This window comes from Marmota flaviventris, chromosome 1 (genome assembly GCF_047511675.1).
Source record: "Marmota flaviventris isolate mMarFla1 chromosome 1, mMarFla1.hap1, whole genome shotgun sequence".
NCBI lineage: Eukaryota > Metazoa > Chordata > Mammalia > Rodentia > Sciuridae > Marmota > Marmota flaviventris.
The window spans coordinates 78,063,112-78,086,358 of NC_092498.1; the positions used below are offsets into that span (position 1 = coordinate 78,063,112).

A 23,247-nucleotide genomic window follows, 5' to 3' on the forward strand; every position below is an offset into this window, starting at 1 on the left:
AAATAAAAGCTCAGGACAAAATGGATTCTCATCCAAGTTCTACCAGATCTTTTTTTGTTTGTTTGTTTGTTTGTTTTTGTACCAAGGATTCAAACCAGGGGTGTTTAAAGATTGCCAAAGCAATCCTTATTGGGAAAAGTGAAGCAGGAGGCATCATAATACCAGACCTTAACTATACTATAGAGCTACAGCAACAAAAACAGCATGGTAGTAGCACCAAAACAAGCATGAAGACCACTAGAATAGAATAGAAGAAACAGAGACAAACCCACATAAATAGTTTGAAATAAGACAATAATTTGAAACAAGACAAAGGCGCCAAAAACATGCATTGGAGAAAAACATCCTTTTAACAAATGGTGCTGAGAAAACTGGAAATCCATATGTATCTCTCACCCTGCACAAAATTCAACTCAAAGTGGATCAAAAAGCTAGAATTAGACAAAAAACTCTGCTCATGCTAGAGGAAAATGTAGGCCCCAAACTCCAATATATCAGCTGAAGAACTAATTTTGTCAATAAATCTCCTAAAGCACAAGAAGTAGAATTAAAAAAATCAATCAATGGGCCAAGCATGGTGGGGCACGTTGGTGCATGCCTGTAATCCCAGCAGCTCACAAGGCTGAGACAGGAGGATCTTCAGTTCAAAGCCAGTCTCGGTAAAAACAAAGATGCTAAGCAACTCAGTTAGACCCTGTCTCTAAATAAAATACAAAATAGGGCTGGGAATGTGTCTCAGTGGTCGAGTGCCCCTGAGTTCAATCTCCAGTACCCCACCTCACCCCCACCAAAAAAACAAAATCAATAAATGGAATAGCATCAAATTAAAAAGAAAATAATACAGAAGTGTGAAGAGAGATCCAACAGAATGTGAGTAAATATTTGTCACCTGTTCCTCAGATAGGAGATTAATATCCAGTATATACAAAGAACTCAAAAAACTTAACACCAAAAAAAGGCAAATAACCCAGTGAATGGACAAAGGAAATAAATAGGCACTTCACAGAAAAAGAGATACTACTGGTGTGTGTATGAATGTATGTATGTATATGTGTGTGTGTGTGTGTGTGTGTGTGTATTTATTTATTTCAATGTCCCTAGCAACTAGAGAAATGCAAATTAAAACAACACTGAGATTCCATCTCATTCCAGTCAGAATGTCAGTTATCAAGAACACAAGTAACAGTAAATGTTGATGAGGATGTGGGGAATGATGCACTCACACATTGCTGGTGGGACTGCAAATTGGCGCAACCACTCTGAAAAGCAGTATGGAGATCCCTTAGAAAACTTGGAATGGACCTACCATTTGAGCCACTTATCCCACTCCTTGGTATCTACCCAAAGGACTTAAAAATCAGCATTCTACATGAAACAACCACATACATCAATGTTTACAGCAGCTCAATTCACAATAACTAAGGTATGGAACCAACCTAGGTGCCCTTCAACAGATGAATGGATAATGAAAAGGTGGTGCCTATACACAATGGAATATTAGACATAAAAAAAGAATGACTTATGGCATTCGCCAATAGATAGAAGAAACTGAAAACTATCATTCTAAGTGAAATAAGCCAGGCCTAAAAAAGTCAAAGGTCAAATGTAGAAGCTAATCCAAAAATTAAAAACAAAAAAAGATAAAAAATCAGAGGTGGATTAGACAAAGGGGAATGAACACCAAAGAAAGAAACTCAAAACTGGGATTTCTTTTTTTTTCCCTCCTGTCCAATAAATAGAGTGAAATTTATGTAGACCTCCAAATTCATTCCCATAGGTTCCACAATGAGTGGAAAAGAATACAGTACAACTTCACTCAGTGTGAATGAAAGACACCAAAAACCAAACCAAAATCAAATTCAATAAACCCATAAACTATTAGAAGAAAGACAAATATTATTGGCTGGAAAATGCATTGCAAAAGATGTATCAAATAAAAATCAATATCTTTTAAAAATACATTCATCTTTAACGCATTTTCTTTTTCAAATAGAATGATGGAAGCGGGGGTACGGAACTGATGCAACCATTGCATGGAAGAGTTTGATGGTTCCTCAAAACATTAGACACAAAATTACCATATGGCCCAGCAAGTCCACTCTTAGGAATATACCCAGAAAGGACTGAAAACAGATATGCAATCAAATAGATGAATATACATGTTCATAGCAGCACTATTTAGAATAGCAATATGGTAGAACAAGTCCAAATGTCCACGAATGAACAGATGAACTTTGGGAACTACACAGAATGGGGTACTTTTAGTCATAAATAGGAATGAAGTACTAATAGATGATAAAACATGGATGAACCTCAAAAAATAGTATGCTAAGTGAATTCAGTCAGATAAAAAAGGCCATAGATGGTATGATTATATTTACAGTTCTCCCTAATGTGTAATTTTTTTTGCAAGGTTTCACCTTTCTGAGGTCATCCTCAGAACTGATTTTTTTTGGCAGTAGGTAGAGAGGGGTTTTTACTGGGGATTGAACCCAGAGGCAGTTAACCACTGAGCCACATCTCCAGTCCTTTTTGTATTTTATTTAGAGACAGGGTCTCACTCAGTTGCTTAGGGCCTCGCTAAATTGCTGAGGCTGGCTCTGAACTCATAATCCTCCTGCCTCAGCCTTCCCAGCCACTGGGATTACAGGATTACACAGAGCCCGACTCAGACTGCAAATAATAATAAGAAATGCCAGAAAGAAATAGTTCATAAAGTTTACATTGGGCATCATTCCCAACAGTATGATGAAATCTCATACCATCCTACTCAGAACATGAACACATTCCTTTGTGCAGTGTATTCATACTGTATACACAACCCACCCCTTAGTCATTTAGTAGCACTCTTTGTTATCAGATAGACTGTCTTAGTATTCTAGTGCTAGTGTTCAAGTGAGCCTTACTTAGTAACCCAATGCAATTACACAATGCCTATATCACTCATCTCAATTTCTCATCAAATAGGCACTTGAGTATCATCTCACATTATCACAGGAAGGGTGAGTACAAGTAAATATTTTGAAAGATCACATTCATATAACTTTCATTACAATTTTTCTATTTTATTATTAGCTATTATTAATCTTACTGTCCTAATATAAACTTAATAATATTTAAAATATAAATTTATATTAGGAACAATAAGATTAATAATCTTATTAAACTTTGTCCGAAAAGCAAAGAATGATGTACTGGTTAATGTTCTCAGTAATGATTTAACAGTACAGCAAAAATACAGAGTATGTATGTGTATATGTATATACAGTGCTATGTGAAGTTTCAGGCGTCCAATACAAGTCTTGGAACATACTCAACACAGATAAGCAGGGCTTCTGTATATGAAATATCAAAATAAGTAAATCCATGGATACAGAATTCAGATTGGTGGTTCCTGGGGGTGGGGGCATGGAAAATGGGAAGAAATAGCTTAACAGATCTTTGAAAGGGTGATGAAAATGTTTTATAAATAGAGGTAGTGGTTGCACAACTTTGTAAATGTACTCAATGCCAATTTACAATTACAACTTTGTAAATGTACTCATTATTTTTTTTAAAAAAGGGTTTTGTTTTTAAAGGGGCCAGGGTTGTGGCTCAGTGGTAGAGTACTTGCCTAGCATGCGTGAGGCACTGGGTTTGACCTGGCACCACATAAAAATAAAAACAAATAAAATAAAGGTATTGTGTCCATCTACACCTAAAAACAATATTTTTTTTAAAAAAAAGTTTTTTTAAAAAAAATACTGGGTCAAAGCTAACCTTTCCAGTCCTCTATTTTTTCATCTGTAAAGCAGGTTGAGAACAGATGATACTAAGGTCCCTCCCATTAACTGGTGTTCTGTATCTGAAGTAGTAAATTTTTAAAGAATTGTATCATATAGGAATTTATTTGAAAGACAAAGTATGATGTACTGGTTAATGTTCTCAGTAATGGTTTAACAAATAAAATCATAAGAAGTTTATCACAACTCCTTTTCATAATGACTTTTAAGTAAAAATGAACATAATGAGTATTAATATTTATATGCAATAATAATGCTATAAAGGTTAATTCTACTAATGTGTTAATTCTACAACTAATGTGTTATAAAATTATGGTCCTCTAGGAGTCAAAACTATATCCAAAGACAAAAATCAAACAATCTAATCACAATTAACAATAAATGAAAAATCAGTTTTAGAAAATAAAGAATCTAGAAGAAAGGTTATAATAAATTACTCAAGGTTACTAACTATTGATATTCTATAATTATGATTAGAGTTGATCCATATTCACCTAGAATCAGTTAAGCTATAAAAACTAAAAAGTCTTATTACCACCCTATTTTTATATGGACTACAGCAAAGACAAGAAAGTAAAGACAAATTTTTCCTAGGGAAATGCTTTGGATATATTCCCACATAACAAATGTTAACCTGAGTTATCAGAATGTCATACCATTTGGTATAATAGAAATAATTATGGCCTAGAAATTTTTAACAAAATGATGTATCTGTCATAGCCAACGAAAAAATTTTAACAGAATTCCTACAAATAGCCTGAATCTGACTCTATAAAACTAAACTGCAAAATTTAACCTCATATGACTAAGACAATGGTTTTGCTGGATAGAGTTCTTCAACAAAATACAATGAGTTTTAAAAAAATGAGTAATAGTCATATTCACCTAAACATCAGATGGTTAGGGGAAAGTTAGTCAAAAAAGCATGGGCTGGGATTGTGGGTCAGAGGGAGAGCGCTCGTCTAGCACATGCAAGGATCTGGGTTCAATCCTTACCACCACATAAAACGAAATAAGTAAGATAAAGGTATTGTGTCCAGCTAAAAAATATTTTTAAAAAGCAAAGTAATACATGCACCATTTAGCGTGATTGCTCCTCAGTTTTCATATTGTGAAGCATATCTCTATGAACACAAAAGACACATAAAAATGTTATGTCACAACCTAGCAATTACAGTATACTTTTCAAGTAGCTCAATTCCCCATAACCCATCACAGGTTTTATCTACCTGGAGTTGCACCTCAAAAAGTTATTCTGAGTTTCATATTTCAAACACGTGAAATACAGTCACTATATGCAAAATCATCTAATTTAAAAAGTGTAAAAGCTTTAATCATGATATATAATTTGCTTAGTAAAAGTACATGGGTTTTAATTACTAGTTACTATGATATACTATAATTATGTGAAAGTCTTGTTTTTACTTAGCATACTATTTTCTTATTTCTACAACAAGCTGCTACCAAATTCACTATTTTACTTCTTACCTTACTCTGACGAAAAATAAAATGGATTTTTTTTGAAAATGTTTTGAATGAACTCCTCATTCAAAAGCAAAATCATAGTTTCTCATGCATAACTAGGGTAGTTCATAAAGCCTACAAGCACTATACTTCTAAAAGCTTTAATTTTAAAATAAAATAAATTTGAAGTAATCTGCTAATAGTGATGCTTGATGTTCTAATATTTCCAAGTTTAACAGTGCCAAAATATCACTAATGAGTTGCAGTGAAACCATTTTTTCTTGCACCAAATGTAAATCAGTATAACAATCATAGATCTCCAGTCCATTGACAGTTTATATCTAAGTCAAGTGGTTTCTTTTTGAAACTAACTTCAATCCTCTACGCATGAAATTCTAACGCACAAGTGAGGGGAGTTTGCCTAGATAATAAATAAGGTCCTCCTCCCCTTTGTTTTATCTCACATTGGAATTGCCTATTTTCCTATACATTTCTCATACATTGAAAAAAGTAAAATCTATCAATAGTTGGTCACAAATCTGGGACTGAGAAATTTAAAATTGTTCCTGAAAAGCATCAAGTGTAAAAGAAATACTAAAGGCTTTGCCCTTGTGAGATAGCACAGCATACTCATCCAAGCAACACTTATGAGTGAAATGAGCTACATTAAGCAGAATTACCAAACTTTTAGACTTTTAGAGGCTCACCCTAGCTAGATAGAACAGCTTCTAGCCACTAGCAAGGGACCTGGGGAACAATAATTTATAAACATGGGCTTCTCTCTGGATCGTGCACCAATAATCCAGACCCCTTGTCAAAAAGGCTACAAGGCTAAGACTCCTATAAAATTAAATTCATCAAGACCCCAAATGTCAAGAACCATGCACCCAATTCAATTATCATCTGTCACAGGACTGATGAATATCAGAATTCTCCAGACTAATTCTGAATCTCCTAAGCACTGATATTCTTAGTCACCTCTAGAGCTAAATTTAGTTATCAATCCTCTCCTATACTCTTAAGGCTGTACTGTTCTTGCTTTTTACTACTTCATCCAACTTCCCACTGCCTCCTTCCCTCCTCCTAAAGCTTCCCTCTAGGCTCACTCTGTTCCACTGTAAAAATAAGTACTCTCATATCCCCCAACAACTTCACTATCTTGCCTCAAGTAAAAAGCTGCTTCTTTCCAATCTTTCAAAACAAAGGTTGTTTGTTCTTTATCATGAACCCAAACTTCAGGATGCAGGCCATGCTCCTATAAAATTTCTGTGTGTGTGTATATATATATATATATATATATATATATATATATATTAGAATTACTTAGGGGCTGGGGATATGGCTCAAGCGGTAGCGCGCTCGCCTGGCATGCCTGCGGCCCGGGTTCAATCCTCAGCACCACATACAAAAATGTTGTGTCCGCCAATAACTAAAAAATAAATATTAAAAAATTCAAAAAAAAAAAAAAAAAGAATTACTTAAAGAGCAGTGAGGCAGAAAAGCATTTAAAAACCCCACTACCCAGATAACACTACGTAATATTAAAACAGATTACTTAGGGATGGAAGCCAAGCATCAGGATTTCCAATGTGCAACAAAGTTAAGATAAGGACTTTGGTAATTTATAGTTTCCCAGTGATTCCAATCTGCAGTCTTGTGAAAACCACTGATCCCCTGAGCACTATTAATCATTCATCAGAAAACTCTGATACATGTCAATAAAACATTCTTTTCTATCCTACATACTTATTCTCTGACCTCAATCTTCTAATTCTAAATCAGTTAGGGTAACTGCATCTATTTTTTCACTATCATTCAGAGTTGCAGGCTCTTGATTTTAGTACTTTTTCCTTTCTTACCTACTTCCATACTTCTTTACTTTCATTTCTAGATTGAACTCCATAGTTCACCATTTTAAAGACTCTTGCCAGTATTCACATTTATCTCACATTGGAATTGCCTATTTTCCTATACCTACCACAAGCAATAAGTCTCATGAGCATATAAACTGTGCATGTTTTGTTCACTTTTGTATGTTTGATGCCAAATACAGTATCTGGCACACATAGTGGCTCCCAACAAGTATATGGTAAGTAAAAGAAAACACAGATCTTCTGAACAATCATCTAAATCAATGTCTTAGAAATCAAGATCCTCTCTTCACCTCCGGTGACACATCTTTACCAGTTTATTTTCCTTTCTGATCAATAATGGCATCCTAACATATATGTTTCATTTGCTCTTGGATTCTGAATCAAATCAATTCACTGAGCAACTACTGTCCACAGAGAAGAGAGAATGGGAGAAAACTGTAGTGTAACAATAAACAAAAACTACTGGAAAAATTAAGCACTAATAAAAATTATCAAGGAAGAGGAAGATAATTCATATTACTTCCTTTAAGAGTAATTTTTCTGAAATTTGATGAAAACTCTGATGTGTCTACACAAAGAAAAATATGGAAGTAGACACTGATTATTTTAAATTGGAAAAAGTAAATAAAACTTTCACTTTTTACTTAGTACATTTCTACACTGGTTTACTTTTCAAGAGCATATAATTTTTTAAAACAAAAAATATAAACTACAAGTAACAATATAAAAATAACTATTTAAAGGCAAGTGGAACATATGTGTTAGGATGCCAGTTAATGATTAGAAAGGAAAATAAGCTGCAGTTATTTTTATATTGCTACTTTTAGATAGCAAATACCACTTTTCCTACAAAGATTACATCATATTCCAAATCATCTATGCATATTAAATTAACAATTATTTAAAAGATTTAGGTGAAGAAATAAATCCTTACATTTATTTCTACCAATAATCACAAAATTTCTTGTACTCCATCAAACCAAAAAAATGTTAAATCAATATCCTATTTTGAAAAAGTAAAACAAAATAGTTGGTTAAATTGTGAAAACAACCAGGAAATAATCTACCATGCACAGGATCTTTAAATCAGATTTGAATATGGAAAATGTTTAAAGAAAAATATGTCACAGTTTATGTGGCAAATGGAACTTTTAAAGACTTCAGTGAGAAGCATGACACTAAGAAGGCAGAGATGATGAAGGTAAACACTAAGGCCAAGTGGCTCCTTGTAAAAAGGCAACAGGACCACACAATGATCTGAGCTGTGAATCCTGGACCTGGAAAACTGGTGAAAGAGAATGCCAATAAAGATCTCCAAGGCTAAGCTCCAGACAGTCAGAATGCACTGTGAAAAAAAGACAATGAGCAAACACCCCAATAATGCATGAGATCATGCAGCAAATAAGCAGATCACACAGGCAGAAACAGCATGTTTATTGTGGCTCAGCGATAGAGCACTCACCTAGTGCATGCAAGGCCCTGGGTTCAATCCTCAGCACCACATAAAAATAAATAAATAATAAAGGTATTGACAACTACAACTAAAAAATAAGCAAATAAATAAAAAAAAAACCAAGTCTCCTGTTTTGAAGGACTAGTCCTCCGCCTCTAGGCCATGAAGAACACTCACAGCAGGCAATGAAAAACTACAATGTTACAGAATTTTAGATTACTACAGTTTTAGTTTACCCTACAGAACATAGTGGTTGTTAATTATCCAGCACCACTACAATGTAAACCCATGCCCCTGCTACCCTCAAATCCTCAGTAGAGTCTTCCATAAATATATACACCATCTAGACACGATAATAAAATGCATGGAAAAAACTTTCAATTCAAGTTGAAAAAAACAATAATGGCTTAATTTCAGTCTGCCTTTTGTCTATTTTTTCTTTCATAAGTGGTATTTGATACCATTACCTGAAACTAACCCTTAGTAAAAATGCTCATAGAATTTAAATAATTACCTTCGAACATCAAAAGCACAAGAAACAGAAGATAAACTAAACTATATCAAAAGCAGATTTTGTGCTGCACATGTTACCATCAAGAAAATCAAAAGTTGACGCCCAGATTGGGAGAGAATATTTGCAAATCATATATCTGATAATAGAATTCTACTTGGAATACACAAAGAACTCTTACAACTGAACTCATTTTTAAACAGACATTTCTCTAAAGAAAATATGCAAAGGGTTAATAAATACATGAAAATGTGTTCAATATTAGACATAAGGGACATGCAAATGCAAAACAACTATAAGACAATAACAAGTATTCTGCAGGATGTGGAGAAAACAGAATGTTCCTATACTGTTGAGGGAACATAAAAGAGTGAAACCATTTTTTAAAAGTTCATAGTTTCTCAAAAACCCAGAGATTTACTATATGACCCAGCAATCCATTCCTGGGCATATATACAAAAGATATAAAACCACATGTCTAAATAAGAACTTATACAAATGTTCACAGCGGCATTATTCTATAGTAATCAAAAAGTGGAAGGGCCAAGTTGTAGCTCAAGGGTAGCACTTGCCTAGTACACACATACTGGGTTCAATCTTCAACACTACATAAAAAATAAACAAATAAAATAAAGGTATTGTGTCCAACTTTTAAAAAAAAAGTGGAAATAAACTAAATGCCCAGCAACTGATAAGACGATAAGCAAAATGCAATATATCCATACAATGAAATACTATTCAGCAATAAAAAGAAATCTGATGTTCTGACACATGACACAATACAGATGAACCTTGAAAACATGCTAAGAGAAAGAAAACAGTCACAAAGGATCACATACTGTACAATTCAGTTCATAAAATATAACCAGATAGGGCTGGGATTGTGGCTCAGCAGTAGAGTGCTCACCTCACATGTGTGAGACCCTGGGTTCGATACTCAGCACCAAATAAAAATAAATAAGTGAAATAAAGGTACTGTGTCCAACTATAACTAAAAAATAAATATAAAAAAATATATATGTGTAATATAAAAAAAAAAAAACATTATAAGAACCGAGTATGGGGGAGGGATAACTGGGAAGTGATGGCTAAAGGGTGAGGGATAATTCATTACACAACATGTGATGGTAAATACACAACTCTGAATATACCAAAAATCAATGAATTGTATCCATCAATGCATTGAATCATACAGTTACATTTTTACAATATCCAAATGAATCTTAGTAAAGTTATTCTTCACATTACCACTTACTAAACAACATAGAGAAAAGAAATATATAAGCCTAAAGAATAAGCAAGAAAACCAAGGAAACAAAATTGACTCAGGATTGAACAAGATAAAAAAAAATTTAAAATATAAGTTTTGGACTTTTTTGTTTTTTAATTAGATGCCACCTTTAATTCAGTGTTTCTTAAACTGGGGCAAGTTCTACCTCCAGGAGACATATGGCAATGTAGAGAGATTTTTGGTAATCATAACACAGGGCTGAGGGTGCTATCACAGAGACCAGGGGCAATGCTAAAGCATCCTACAATGCACAGGACAAGCCCCCACAGCAATAAAGAGGAGGAAGAGGAGAAACAGGAGGACAGAGAGTAGGAAAACTGATTAAGAAGAGAAAAAGGAAGAAGAAAGGCAGAGAAAACATTTGGGATTAAAGAAACATAATAATCACATTACTGGATTAGAAGATACTGGTTCAAACCAGGAAAATGTAAACACTGAGTATTAGATGACAACAGAGAATTACTGGTAATATTAGGTATGACAATAATGTTGCAGATTATATATATATGTTTGTTTTTTATTTCCTTGTACTAGAGATTTAATCCCAGGGGTGCTTTACCACTGAGTCACATCCCTGGCCCTTTTTACTTTTTATTTTGAAACAGGATCTCCTCAAGCAGCTTAAGGCCTGGCTAAATTGCAGAAGCTGGCATCACACCGGGTAATCCTCCTACCTCAGTGCTAGAATCACTGTACCCAGTTTGCAGTTATATTTTAAAAATCCTGTTTCTTGGAAGATTTATGGGAGTATTTTAAGAAATGACATAATGTTTGCAATTTACCTTAATAGTTATAACAACAAAAATAACATGTGGAAAGTTAAATGTTTTGAAAAAGCTGTATATAAGATTATAAAGCATGCTGCTGACATTTAACACTTTTAATAAATAATTTACCTTTTTAAATTTTTTTATAATATTTTTTAGTTGTAGATGGACACAATATCTTTATTTTTATTTATTTATTCTTATGTGGTGCTGAGGATTGAACTCAGGGCCTCATGCATGCCAGGCAAACGCTCTACCACTGAGCTACAACCCCAGCCCCTAATTTACCTTTTTTATTAAATACACTTAATTAGGAAAAAAAAAAAAAAAACTTTTATCAAATGCCTAATGGACATGAACTATAATACTCTTTTTTCTTCTACTTATCAATTAATAATGAGCTATGTTAATATATTTTCTAATAAAGAAGCATCTTTGCATATCTGCAATGAATTCTATTTAATGATGCAGCACAGTTTTCCTTTAATGTTCAATAACACTAATCTTTCAGTTATAATTTTCACAAGAATGTTGTAAAGTAAAATTTTCCATAAATCTACAATATATTAAGAAGACAGGTTATAAATTTATTTGTATATTCATATGAGCCCACATTTTTTAAAAATAATTAGGTGTGAACGCCTACATGAAAAAATGAGATCTCTGTCTAATCTTATCAAAGTTTAAACAAACAACATAAACAAGTTTTTTAATTAAAATATGATCTCTAAGATATGATACTCCTCACCTAGGACAAAATATACAGATAAATTTTAAAAAAGAAAGCCAAATTTTGATCAATATGGAGATTTTTAAAAGGTTGAAAATTATGTTGTGATTTTATTTCCTTTTATTAATGCATAGTGGGGTTCATTTTGACATTCATAAATGCATATAACATAATTTGCTCCATTTCAATCCCCAGTACTTCCCCCCATTCTCTCCCCTCTTCCCTACCCTGACACCCTTCCTCTACTCAACTGGCCATCCTTCTATTTATTGTTTTTGTAATTCGTGCATTATAGTTATACATAAAAGTGGAGTTCACCATGATACATTCATACATGCACATAGCACAGTTTGGTTAATTTCATTCTCCAGTTCCTCCCCTTTCTCAGTTTCCTTCCCTCCCCCTCAACCCTCTTCCTCTACCCTACTATTTTCCCTTCTACTTTCATGAGATCCCCTTTTTCTTAATGTCTTATTTCTCTCCAGCATATAAGAAAAAATATTCAACCCATGACTTTCTAAGTCTGGCTTATTTCACTTAGCATGATGTTCTCAGGTTCCATCCATTTACCAGCAAATGACAAACAATTTCATTCTTCTGTAGGTAAGACTCCATTGTGAATGAGTATTACACTTTCTTTATTCTATCTGTCTGTTGATGGCACTACATTTTCTTTATTACATTTGTATGTTGATGGGCATCTTGGTTGGTTCCATAACTTGGCTACTGTGAATTGCACGCAATTAACATCACTGTAGTATGCTAATTTTAGTTTTTCTGAATAAATACCAAGGAATGGGATAACTATTGTTAGTAATTTTGAATATATTCTTAGAGATAATTAAGTATATTAAACATTCTGCTTCTTATAAAACATCTAACAAATTTTTTAAGTAGTATTTAAATCATTTCTTTAAAAAGGTCTCTCTGAACAATGAAGATGATTTTGATTCATCATGTTTTCTGAAATAACACCAGAAACATATTGAAGGGGGAAAAGGACATTATTTCATTATTTTTCAGGGCAAAAAACATCAAAAATAAAATACAAAAACAAGTTTAAAATACAGCAAAGTCTAGATGTGATGGCGCACACCATTAATCCCACTGGGTCTGGAGGCTGAGGCAGGAAGATCCTGAGTTCAAAGCCAGCCACAGCAAAAGCAAGGCACTAAGCAACTCAGTGAGACCCTGTCTCTAAATAAAATACATACAAAATAGGGCTGGGAATGTGGAGCAGTGGCCAAGTGCCCCTGAGTTCAATTCCCAGCCACCTCATCCCCAAATAAATAAATAAAATACAGCACAGTTTATTAGAAGGGAAAGAAGACACTCTAAAGGGAGACCGTGGACCCTTTCACAGAAAAGAGACCTAAAAATTCTTGAATGTCCAGGTTTCTCAATAATTTCCTATTCCATTTAGATGCCTTCTCACTACAACACTAAATTAAAATATAGTGTATAACTCTGACATAACACAGTATTGCACTTGGCATTTCTAAGCCAACAATCTATTGTCTACCAGCTATTTGGACCATATTAAAGTACTTAAAGATTCTCCAAACATCATTCTCTACCATTATCTCATACTAAGAAATAAGTTAAATTACATAGAAATTCACCTTAAGTTGTTTTAACATCTGAATGAATTAGAATAAATTCAATTCATACATCGGAAGATTTCTATTCACAAGTGTTCCTGTATGAAAGTTTACTGGAGTAAAACCAAAACAAAACAGGCCATATTCACAAAAAGCCCTGTTTATCCCTCATTCATATACTGTTATAACATTAAGAATAACAAACACTCCCAATATTTACAACTCCTAACTTGCTTTTCCTGATAATATATAATCCACGGGGAAATCAAAACTGTACAAGCCTATCACAGTAGATAATGTTAGATCCTCAATGTGTGGCTTAACACTAAACTGTCACCAATCTCCTAATCCTTCATTTATTTCTTACGAAAAAGGGCAACAAATAAAATAATAATTTGGGCTAGCATTTACTAAGTACTATTAGGACTTTTGTGACTGCTTTACATATATCCAATTCTCACAACATAAGTTATATTACTAAATATATTCAACAGAAAAAGAAACAGTTGTCATAGAACTGAAGCATGAACTGAGTTTAGCTTAAAATCTAAGCACGTTCTGAACTACTACACTATCACATAGGTGTTTTTTAAAAGGGGTAAACGAAATTCTGCATACAACATCTGAATAATCAATTTATAAAGATTCAAAAATTTAATTTATCAGAAATAATGGAACTAATCTGATCATAATATCTTAAAGTCCTTGATATTCTTAAAGAATCCAATGTAGATTCTGTGGTATTAAGATAACTTTCAGGGTATGTTCTAGAGTTAGTATAGATTCAGATAAATTTCCTGCATAATCCTGAGGACTACAGAGTAAAACATCAATATCAGAACAATGATCCTGACTCTAAAACTAACACAAGATGCTCTTAATTTACAACTGAAAAAAATAAGCTCAATAATATTGATTTAATGGAAAGAAAATTAGTCTTTTTAATCAATATAAATTCAGGCAAGAGTTATATAATAAAATTATACTGGGCTGTATGTTTAAGAAAAAACAAACTATCATATTTATTAACCTTATAAATCAGCAATGAAAAATATTTTTAAATTCACAAATGAAGCAAACATAAAAATAAAAGAAATTTTCTATTGTGGTCTTTTAAATTTATTTGAGGGGAAGGAAAACTGAAAACTGGAAAAACAAAACTCAACATAAGCAAGCCTTTAAAACACAGAAAATATAGAAGTGGTGGTGGGGGGGAAACATACATAAAGCAACAACAAGAAAGAAAAAACTAAATGTAGAGGGGAAAATAGAGACAGACAGAAACTCACACACAAAGAACCTTGGTAGCATAATCTCTAGCTAAGTAAAATGTTACTGTATTAGAACACCCTACTCCTTTAGTCTAACAGTTTATTGTATTATTACATGAACCCACATGTAATAATACAATATGAGCAGCTATTTTATAAAGGAACTGGAAATTACTTATCTCCTTAAATACCCATAATTCTGATTTATATAAGTACTGATTGTATTTGTAATAATTCAGCCCTAAATCCTTTTCTTAAACTACTACACAGTACTATTAATAACACAAACCAAGTACATATTAGAAAAAAAAATTAAACATTCCTCACCTTTCTGTTCCCTATGACAATTTCATAGAATTTAATAAATTGTAAAATACTCAATTATTTGATTATTCTAAGACCTTTCTATAAATTTAGAGCTACTCTGTATAACCTTATTAAATTAGCAAGAATTATAGTACTTTACATGTCATAAAACTGTACAATAATAACATTTTGAATGCATAATATGGGAGTATACAAGAATTTTCCCATTTTATCTTCACTAAAATTTTAGTGGTGTGTGTGTGTGTGTGTGTGTCTCTCTCTCTCTCTCTTCCCCTCCTTTCCCCACCCCCGCCACAAATATAATGGTTAATCAAAACTTCTGATTATGATCAATTCATAATATTCAGTCAGGTGTCATCCCTCCTAAAATTGAGTCTAAACTCAAGTTTTTAGTATTCACTTTGCAAATGTAATAATTAGAAAGCCAATAAAAGCTGAGATTGAAAGTAATGAAAGAATGGGATCACCTGAGTCAAAAAAGAATTAGTAACATTTTTAAACTTACTCAATGAAACAAGAGTACAGAAAACATCAAAAATTAAATTCTAAATTTTGAAAATCACTTGCTATTTATACAAAAAGAAAAATAATAATACCTAGTATTATTTATTGTTACTTTGAGAAATACTGTACAGTATTTGAGAAATACATGTACTTAACATGTACTACTTAATACTGATAAAAACCCTATGGGATTAAGTATTAGTAATTCATAAATCACAGAGATGAGAAAACAGAGGCAGAAAAGTTACTAACCTCCCCAAAGCCAAAATGTTTTGAAGCAACAAAATTTAGATTCAAACCTAACTAATGTGACACCAGCCTCACTCAATCGAAAGTTTAGCTGGGTGCAGTGGCCCACACCTATAACCCCAGTAGCCTGGAAGGCTGAAACAGGAGGATCACAAGTTCAACGCCAACCTCAGCAACTTAGCGAGGCCTTAAGCAACTCAGTGAGACCCTATCTCTAAACAAAACAGAAAAAGGGGCTGGGGATGTGGCTCAGTTGTTTAAGCACCCCTGGGTTCACAATCCACAGTACAAAAAAAAAAAAAAAAAAAGTTTTTATACACTGAAATAAGAAATATGCATTTGTGATATGAGTCCCATAACAAACATAATCTCATTGTCTTCATAGTCATATAAACTGTGCATTAATATAAAAATAACAATCTAATCAGATTTTGCCTATATGAAACATTAAGATAACCATATCCCTAATTAAATTCAAGTTCAATATTTTTTGATCCAGCTAATTCCAGCTTCCCTCACTATAAATGAAACACTTTAAATTGAAACACTTTATTGAATATTCTATCAGATATTAACTTCTAGAATTTGGGGTTCATAAAATACAATTTGAATAAATCATAAGACTCTCTCAAAGCCTATTAGGTTTTCTAAAACCTTTATGATTTATGAAGTACACAATTTGGTTCTTTATATATCTTCGTTGTGTTCCACCCTTCAAGTTTTCTCCAATCTCCCTCTAGTATATTTCCCTCTCCTGACCTATCACAATTAGACTATCTGCAATACTGCAGGAGAAAAAAATCAGATGTAAAAGTAGGTGGATATTATACTAATAGTTGCAGTCTGATTAAACCAATGATTTTCTCAGCTAAGGAAAAAATATGAGAAAAGCAGTTATTTCAAACTCAGGAAGAGATACCAAAAAGAAATTGCAAAATCCAACATGGCTTGTAGAAAGAATGGATAACATTTAATAGTGTGTTTTGAAGTCAGACTATTATTTTGTAACATTTACGTAACAACTGAAATGAGATGATATTTTATTTTATAATACCTATTCCATAGAAATAATACGATAGCAGTTTACAACTTCCAAGCTCAAAATATGGTGAATCCTATGACCATTCTCCACACATCACATTGTAACACAACTCTAGCATGAAAAGAAAGAAGTCATGCCCATACATCACACTGTAACACAACTCTAGCATGAAAAGAAAGAAGTCATACAAAGAACTGTGTATCTATCCTGTGTCAAACCATAAAGAAACTAGAAATAGTTTCAGGGTTTCAGAAGCAAAACCAATTCAGGATTTAGTGGAGCAACAACTAAGGATTTTTCAACAATGCAGGGTGCTAAGGTCAAAAGCAAAGCATTTAGGGCTTTCATAAATGATTGAGAATAAAAGGATCTCAGGACTAACACTAACTTCAGAAGTACATTATAAAGATTCTAGTTTAAACATTCAAACAGAGTAGGCTTATTTTATTGAACTTTTCTGTTACATATTATTTCTCTATACAAAGGAATTATAGATGGGCAAAAAATGACCAACAATAATCTGTTTTTAAATGTGACCCTAAGAGACATTTTAGTCAAGAAACTGTGGTAGCAGCTGCCCTCCTTGGAAATGTTCCCCCAAAATTTCCAATTTTGAAATCCATGACCAAATTGTTCCTTAGTGAATATTTGAGAACTTTCAAGATGGCTCCCTTCTCACTATAAATGAAACACTATAAACTGAAACACTCAGCTAAATGTATTTTGTACTATTATCAACAAAGCTTTCTGTAAGTGTCTCTAGATCAGGAATAAAATTTAATAGTACTCATGAAACTATAATATATATCAAGTAATAAATGAAGCAAAATAAAAATCTAACTCTTGAAATTATAATTGAGTATATCAATAACAATCTAATCAGATTTTTCCCTATATGAAAAATTAAGATAACCATATCCCTAATTAAATTAAAGTTCAATATTTTTTGATCCAGCTAATTCCAAACAAGTATTCTCACTATATAAACTGTATAAGACACAGATAGTAGCCATTCATTTAAGGGTAATTAGTTGATAGTTTAAATTTAACATAAACAATCAGTATTTTTTCATTTCTCTCTTCATTTTCTTGAGGAAATATTTAGCATGCATTCATTTAAGAAATACTTAGTGACAGCTACTAAATGTCAAGCTCTGTTCTAGGCTGTGAAATACAACTTTAAGCTACAGCCTCAGAAGTACCCTAGTAGGAAAAAAACATACAATAAGCAAATAAACAAACATATAATATGTGGAGGTGAGGGATCAGGGAATCAAATATTACTTTCCCTAGGGTAATGTAATTTGGCAAAGTCTCTCAGTAAAATTTGCTATACCACTCTAAGGAGACTTAAAGCTTCTTTTTTTTTTTTTCCCCACTCAAAGGGGCAGGGGTAGCTTAGTTCAATGGAGAGTGAGGTCCTGGGTTCAATTCCCAACACTGCACAAAAATATATATTTTTTTAATTTTTATAAAAATAAAAAAGATTTGGCCCGGGGTTATGACTCAGAGGTAGCGCGCTCGCCTCACACATGCAAGGCCCTGGGTTCAATCCTCAGCACCACATAAAAATAAATAAATAAAATAAAGTTATTTAAGAATAAATAAATAAATAAAAAGATTCACTGAATTTTTTTTTTTAAAACTTCTCTGTTCTCGTACATTGCTGGTGGGACTGCAAATTGGTACAGCCAATTTGGAAAGCAGTATGGAGATTTCTTGGAAAGCTGGGAATGGAACCACCATTTGACTCAGCTACTCCCCTTCTCGGTCTATTCCCTAAAAACCTGAAAAGAGCATGCTACAGGGACACTGCTACATCGATGTTCATAGCAGCACAATTCACAATAACAAGACTGTGGAACCAACCTAGATGCCCTTCAATAGACGAATGGATAAAAAAAATGTGGCATTTATACACAATGGAGTATTACTCTGCATTAAAAAATGACAAAATCATAGAATTTGCAGGGAAATGGATGGCATTAGAACAGATTATGCTAAGTGAAGCTAGCCAATCCCTAAAAAACAAATGCCAAATATTTTCTTTGATATAAGGAGAGTAACTAAGAACAGAGTTGGAAGGAAGAGCATGAGAAGAAGATTAACATTAAACAGGGGTGAGAGGTGGGAGGGAAAAGGAAAGAGAAGGGAAATTGCATGGAAATGGAAGGAGACCCTCATGGTTATACAAAATTACATACAAGAGGAAGTGAGGGGAAAGGGGAAAAAAAAACAAGGGGGAGAAATGAATTACAGTAGATGGGGTAGAGAGAGAAGATGGGAGGGGAGGGGATGGGGGATAGTAGAGGATAGGAAAGGCAGCAGAATACAACAGACACTAGTATAGTAATATGTAAAACAGTGGATGTGTAACCAATGTGATGCTGCAATCTGTATACAGGGTAAAAATGGGAGTTCATAACCCACTTGAATCAAAGTGTGAAATATGATATGTCAAGAACTATGTAATGTTTTGAACAACCAACAATAAAAATTAAAAGAAAAAAAAAACTTCTCTGTTCTCCCCATTACCCGCTCTCTTCTCACTATAAATTAAATTACCATGGAACAATTAAAGACAGTAGAGACTCTTCAGTTATAAGAAACTCATTTCAGGGCTTCCATGTTACAGAAACTACTGAGGTGATTTGCCTACAACTGTAAAAACTAATCTAAGTCAAATTTATCTTTTAATTATATCCTTGAACCTTGTCTTCCTCTTAATTTTTCATCCTTTAATCGTATTTGTTTTATTTTGACAAAGACCTCCAGGCTTTCACTTTGATGTCCAAAGTGGCGCAGAGCTAAATTTAGCTCTGATAGATTTCTGAGGGCAGGTTTCTGGTCTGACTCACCACTTTAGCACCAGAACTTATTATCATGTGCCTAGCACAAAGTAGGCATATACATATTTGGTGAAAATATTAATCTATTCAAATCAATTTATAGCATAATTTACAATCAAATCCTTATAAATATTATCCTAAATAGCATATTTTCCTTTCAAAATTTTTCTAGGGTTAATAAAGATTTCCCACAAACATTTTAAAATATGTACATACAAATGACTGCTTCACCTCAAAAGGGCCACCTTTTTCAAAACATTTTTAGGAACATCCTTTAAGAATTTCTTTGAAATCAGTTTACCTACACACAAGAAACTACACTGTTCGTTTGGTAATTGCAAGACTTACTCTCAGTACATTTACTTTTCTTTCACTTCTTTTAGCCTATTCCCTGTGTTCCTTAAACTTACCAATAGCCTAAGACCACCTTCCCTTCCCCCAAAGCTAAGCCACCAAGAACCTAGTAAGTAATGAAGCTAGTTAAAGCCTAGGACTTGAATTCATATTAGTTCAAGGTATATTAAAAAAAAAAAAAAAAGAACTGATGTTTTAACCACTAATGTTTGTACAGTGATTGATAATTTATAGAGTTATACCCTCCATCTTACTGGATCTTCATAACACTGTGAAAGCAGCTAGGAAGGTGCTATTATCCCAATTATACACAGAAGGAAACTAATGCTTAGAAAGTTCAAAGGATTTCCCCAACATCACATCAAAAATAAGTACATAAAGACTCATACCTTATAATGCTTAACATATAGGTTAATTTATGTGTTGCCTTACTACTGTAATAATATTGTTGATAGAGCTAAGTACGTATCACCAGCTGGGCGTGGGGGTAAATGCCTATAATCCCAGCGGCTCAAGTGGCTGAAGAAGGAGGATTGTGAGTTCAAAGCCAGTCTCAGCAACTTAGCAAGGCATAAGCAACTCAGTGAGACCCTGTCTCTAAATAAAACACAAAATAGGGCTGGGGATATGGCTCAGTTGTTGAGTGCCCCTGAGTTCAATCCCCAGAAATAAATAAATATAGATACAAAAATTATTAAAACTAGTTAGCAATATTCAGCTTAGCTGGTCAAAAGATGCTAAACAATGATGTGTGAAGAATGGCAAACCAGACTCATTCTAAACACTGATGGTCTTCTACTCCCTTTATAAAATTGTTTGCAAACTTTAACATCTTTTGAATGCCACTGAACCTATGGAGTTCTTGTTCTGATTAGTAGTCTTTAAAATGTCATGAATAATAATTAAAGAAATAGTTCATATAGTTTAAGGATTGATTTATCCCAAGAATGTTTCTACCATAAATAATTTCAAAAACCAAGTCATAACGTATGTGTGCACCCGTACATGTTCATGTTTTAAAAGAGCATTAGAAGTTCAAAGATGCTTTCTACATGCACACCTCCTCACTATATCTCAGGATTCCCCCCAAAACAAGAAAGTCTCCATGGTTAAATAAATGCAACATGTTCCAAATTCCATCACCTTCTTTGTGAGAAAAATCACCCATCAAAAGTGATAAGAAGTCTTTTTTTTTTTTTTTTGGTGGGGGAGGGGGGTCAGTGATTGAACTCAGGGGCACTTGACCACTGAGCCTTATCCCCACCTCACTGTGCATCTGACTTAGAGACAGGGTGACTGGCTTCTACTGAGGCTGGCTTTGAACTCACAATCCTCCTGCCTCATCCTCCTGAGCTACTGGGATTACAGACTCACACTCTGCAAGAGAAGTCTTAAAGAGAAGAAAACTATTTAATTTTCCTTAGGTAAATATCCTCAGAATTTATGTGAACCACAAAACCTTTTACACCCTAACAACTATTTTAACCTGGGACTGTTTTTAAATTCTTGCCATTCCCATCTGTACCATATCTGTTAACCTTAAAATTGAGAATCAGTGTTATATCTAATAAATTAACAAAAACAATTTTTATTTAACATCCACTTACGGCCCCACATTACAAACCAACAACTAATAACTTTTAACTTATTTTTTGGTACTAGGGATTAAACCTAGGATGCTCTACCACAGAGCTATATTCCCAGCCCTTTTGATTTTTTTTTTTTTTTTACTTTTTAATAGGATTCCCCTAAATTGCTGAGGCTGGCCTCAATCTTACAGCCCTCCTGTCTCAGCCTCCCAAATCACTGGGATTAGAGGTGTGTTCCATAGTGTCTGGCTACATATTTTATGCAGTATTTTTTAAAGAACAAGTTACAAAAGGCTGGTAGTTAATTTTACGCAACAACAACCTCCAGCAACCCCTTACCCATTTTCGAAATGGGGTCAGTATAAGTTGCCCAGGCTAACCTCAAACCTGTGTGCTCATGCCTCAGTCTTCCAAGTAGCAGAGATTACAGGTATGTGACACCATGTCCAGCTCCAGTTCCCTGTTACAGTTTCATATGCACAAAATCATAAAGTCTGTACCCCTTCATGTGTGGTTTCTTTTATTCAGAATAATGTTCTTGTGCTCGCTTCAGCAGACATACTAAAATTGGAACGATACAGAGAAGATTAGCACGGCCCCTGTGCAAGGATGACACGCAAATTCGTGATGCATTCCATATTAAAAGAAATGAAAAAATATAATTAAAAAAACAGAATAATGCTCTTGAAATTCATCCATTTGTGTGTATATGTGTGTGGTTAGCAACAGTCTATTCCTTTTTTGTTGTACAGTAGTATTCCATGGTGTGGCTACACCACAATGATTTATCCACTCATTTTTTGATGGACAGTTGAGCAGTTGAGTTGTTTGTAGTATTTGTCTCTTATAAAGTTGTTATAAACTTTTGCATACCAAAAAAAAAAAAAAAAAACTCCAGAGTATGCCAAAGCACTAGAACCAATTTACTCCATTTTCATACATCTTCTATACCTTTCATTCTCCGCAATAATACATAGAATCATAATCCTAATAGCTTTTAAAACATCAAGAAAAGTTTTAAAGTATACTAACAAAAATTCACTGATAAATATTTCATTATATTCTACTGTTAAAATCAGATTAATTAAAACAAAGTTTCAGTTAAATATCTCCTGTCCTAATTTTTATACACAGATTTTATTGTTGGTTTAAAAAAAGAGACAGAGATGTGTCAGAGGTTGAGCGGATTAATATTAAACAAATAAATTTCAAGTATACCATGAAAATTTTTTTGCAACATGCTATAGGAGAAACATTAAAAGCATGACATTCAAATAGAGACAAAGACAGAAGGAAAAAATTATAATAAGATATTAAATATATCTGTGTGCATATATATGCGTTTACATATATATATATGTGCATATCTATGTGAGATATACATATTTATTCCTCATCCCTGTATGAAAAATGAAAAAACAAAAATATAACTAGCAAGTCTTATAAATAATTCAATTACATTTAGAATATAAATAGTAAAAAATGAAGCCAAAGAGTTACAAATGAGAACTATATAACTGGGTCTGTTTTCAATTCATACTAATCTAATATCTTTCACAGGTTTCAAAGTTCAATGTACATATTAGTTT

At 33.3% G+C, this 23,247-nt stretch overlaps 1 protein-coding gene and 2 non-coding genes across 4 annotated transcripts in view; 1 reads left to right on the forward strand and 2 right to left on the reverse strand.

The window, feature by feature from the left end:
* Positions 1 to 23,247, reverse strand: part of Snx13 (sorting nexin 13) — a 149,277-nt gene that overhangs the window by 122,671 nt on the left and 3,359 nt on the right. The window lies entirely within an intron of this gene.
* On the reverse strand, positions 11,345 to 11,417 carry Trnaa-ggc (transfer RNA alanine (anticodon GGC)). Its single transcript has one exon. It is a non-coding gene; the product is annotated as a tRNA-Ala (tRNA).
* LOC114090549 (U6 spliceosomal RNA) lies at positions 22,199 to 22,302 on the forward strand. Its single transcript, XR_003582378.1, has one exon. It is a non-coding gene; the product is annotated as a U6 spliceosomal RNA (small nuclear RNA).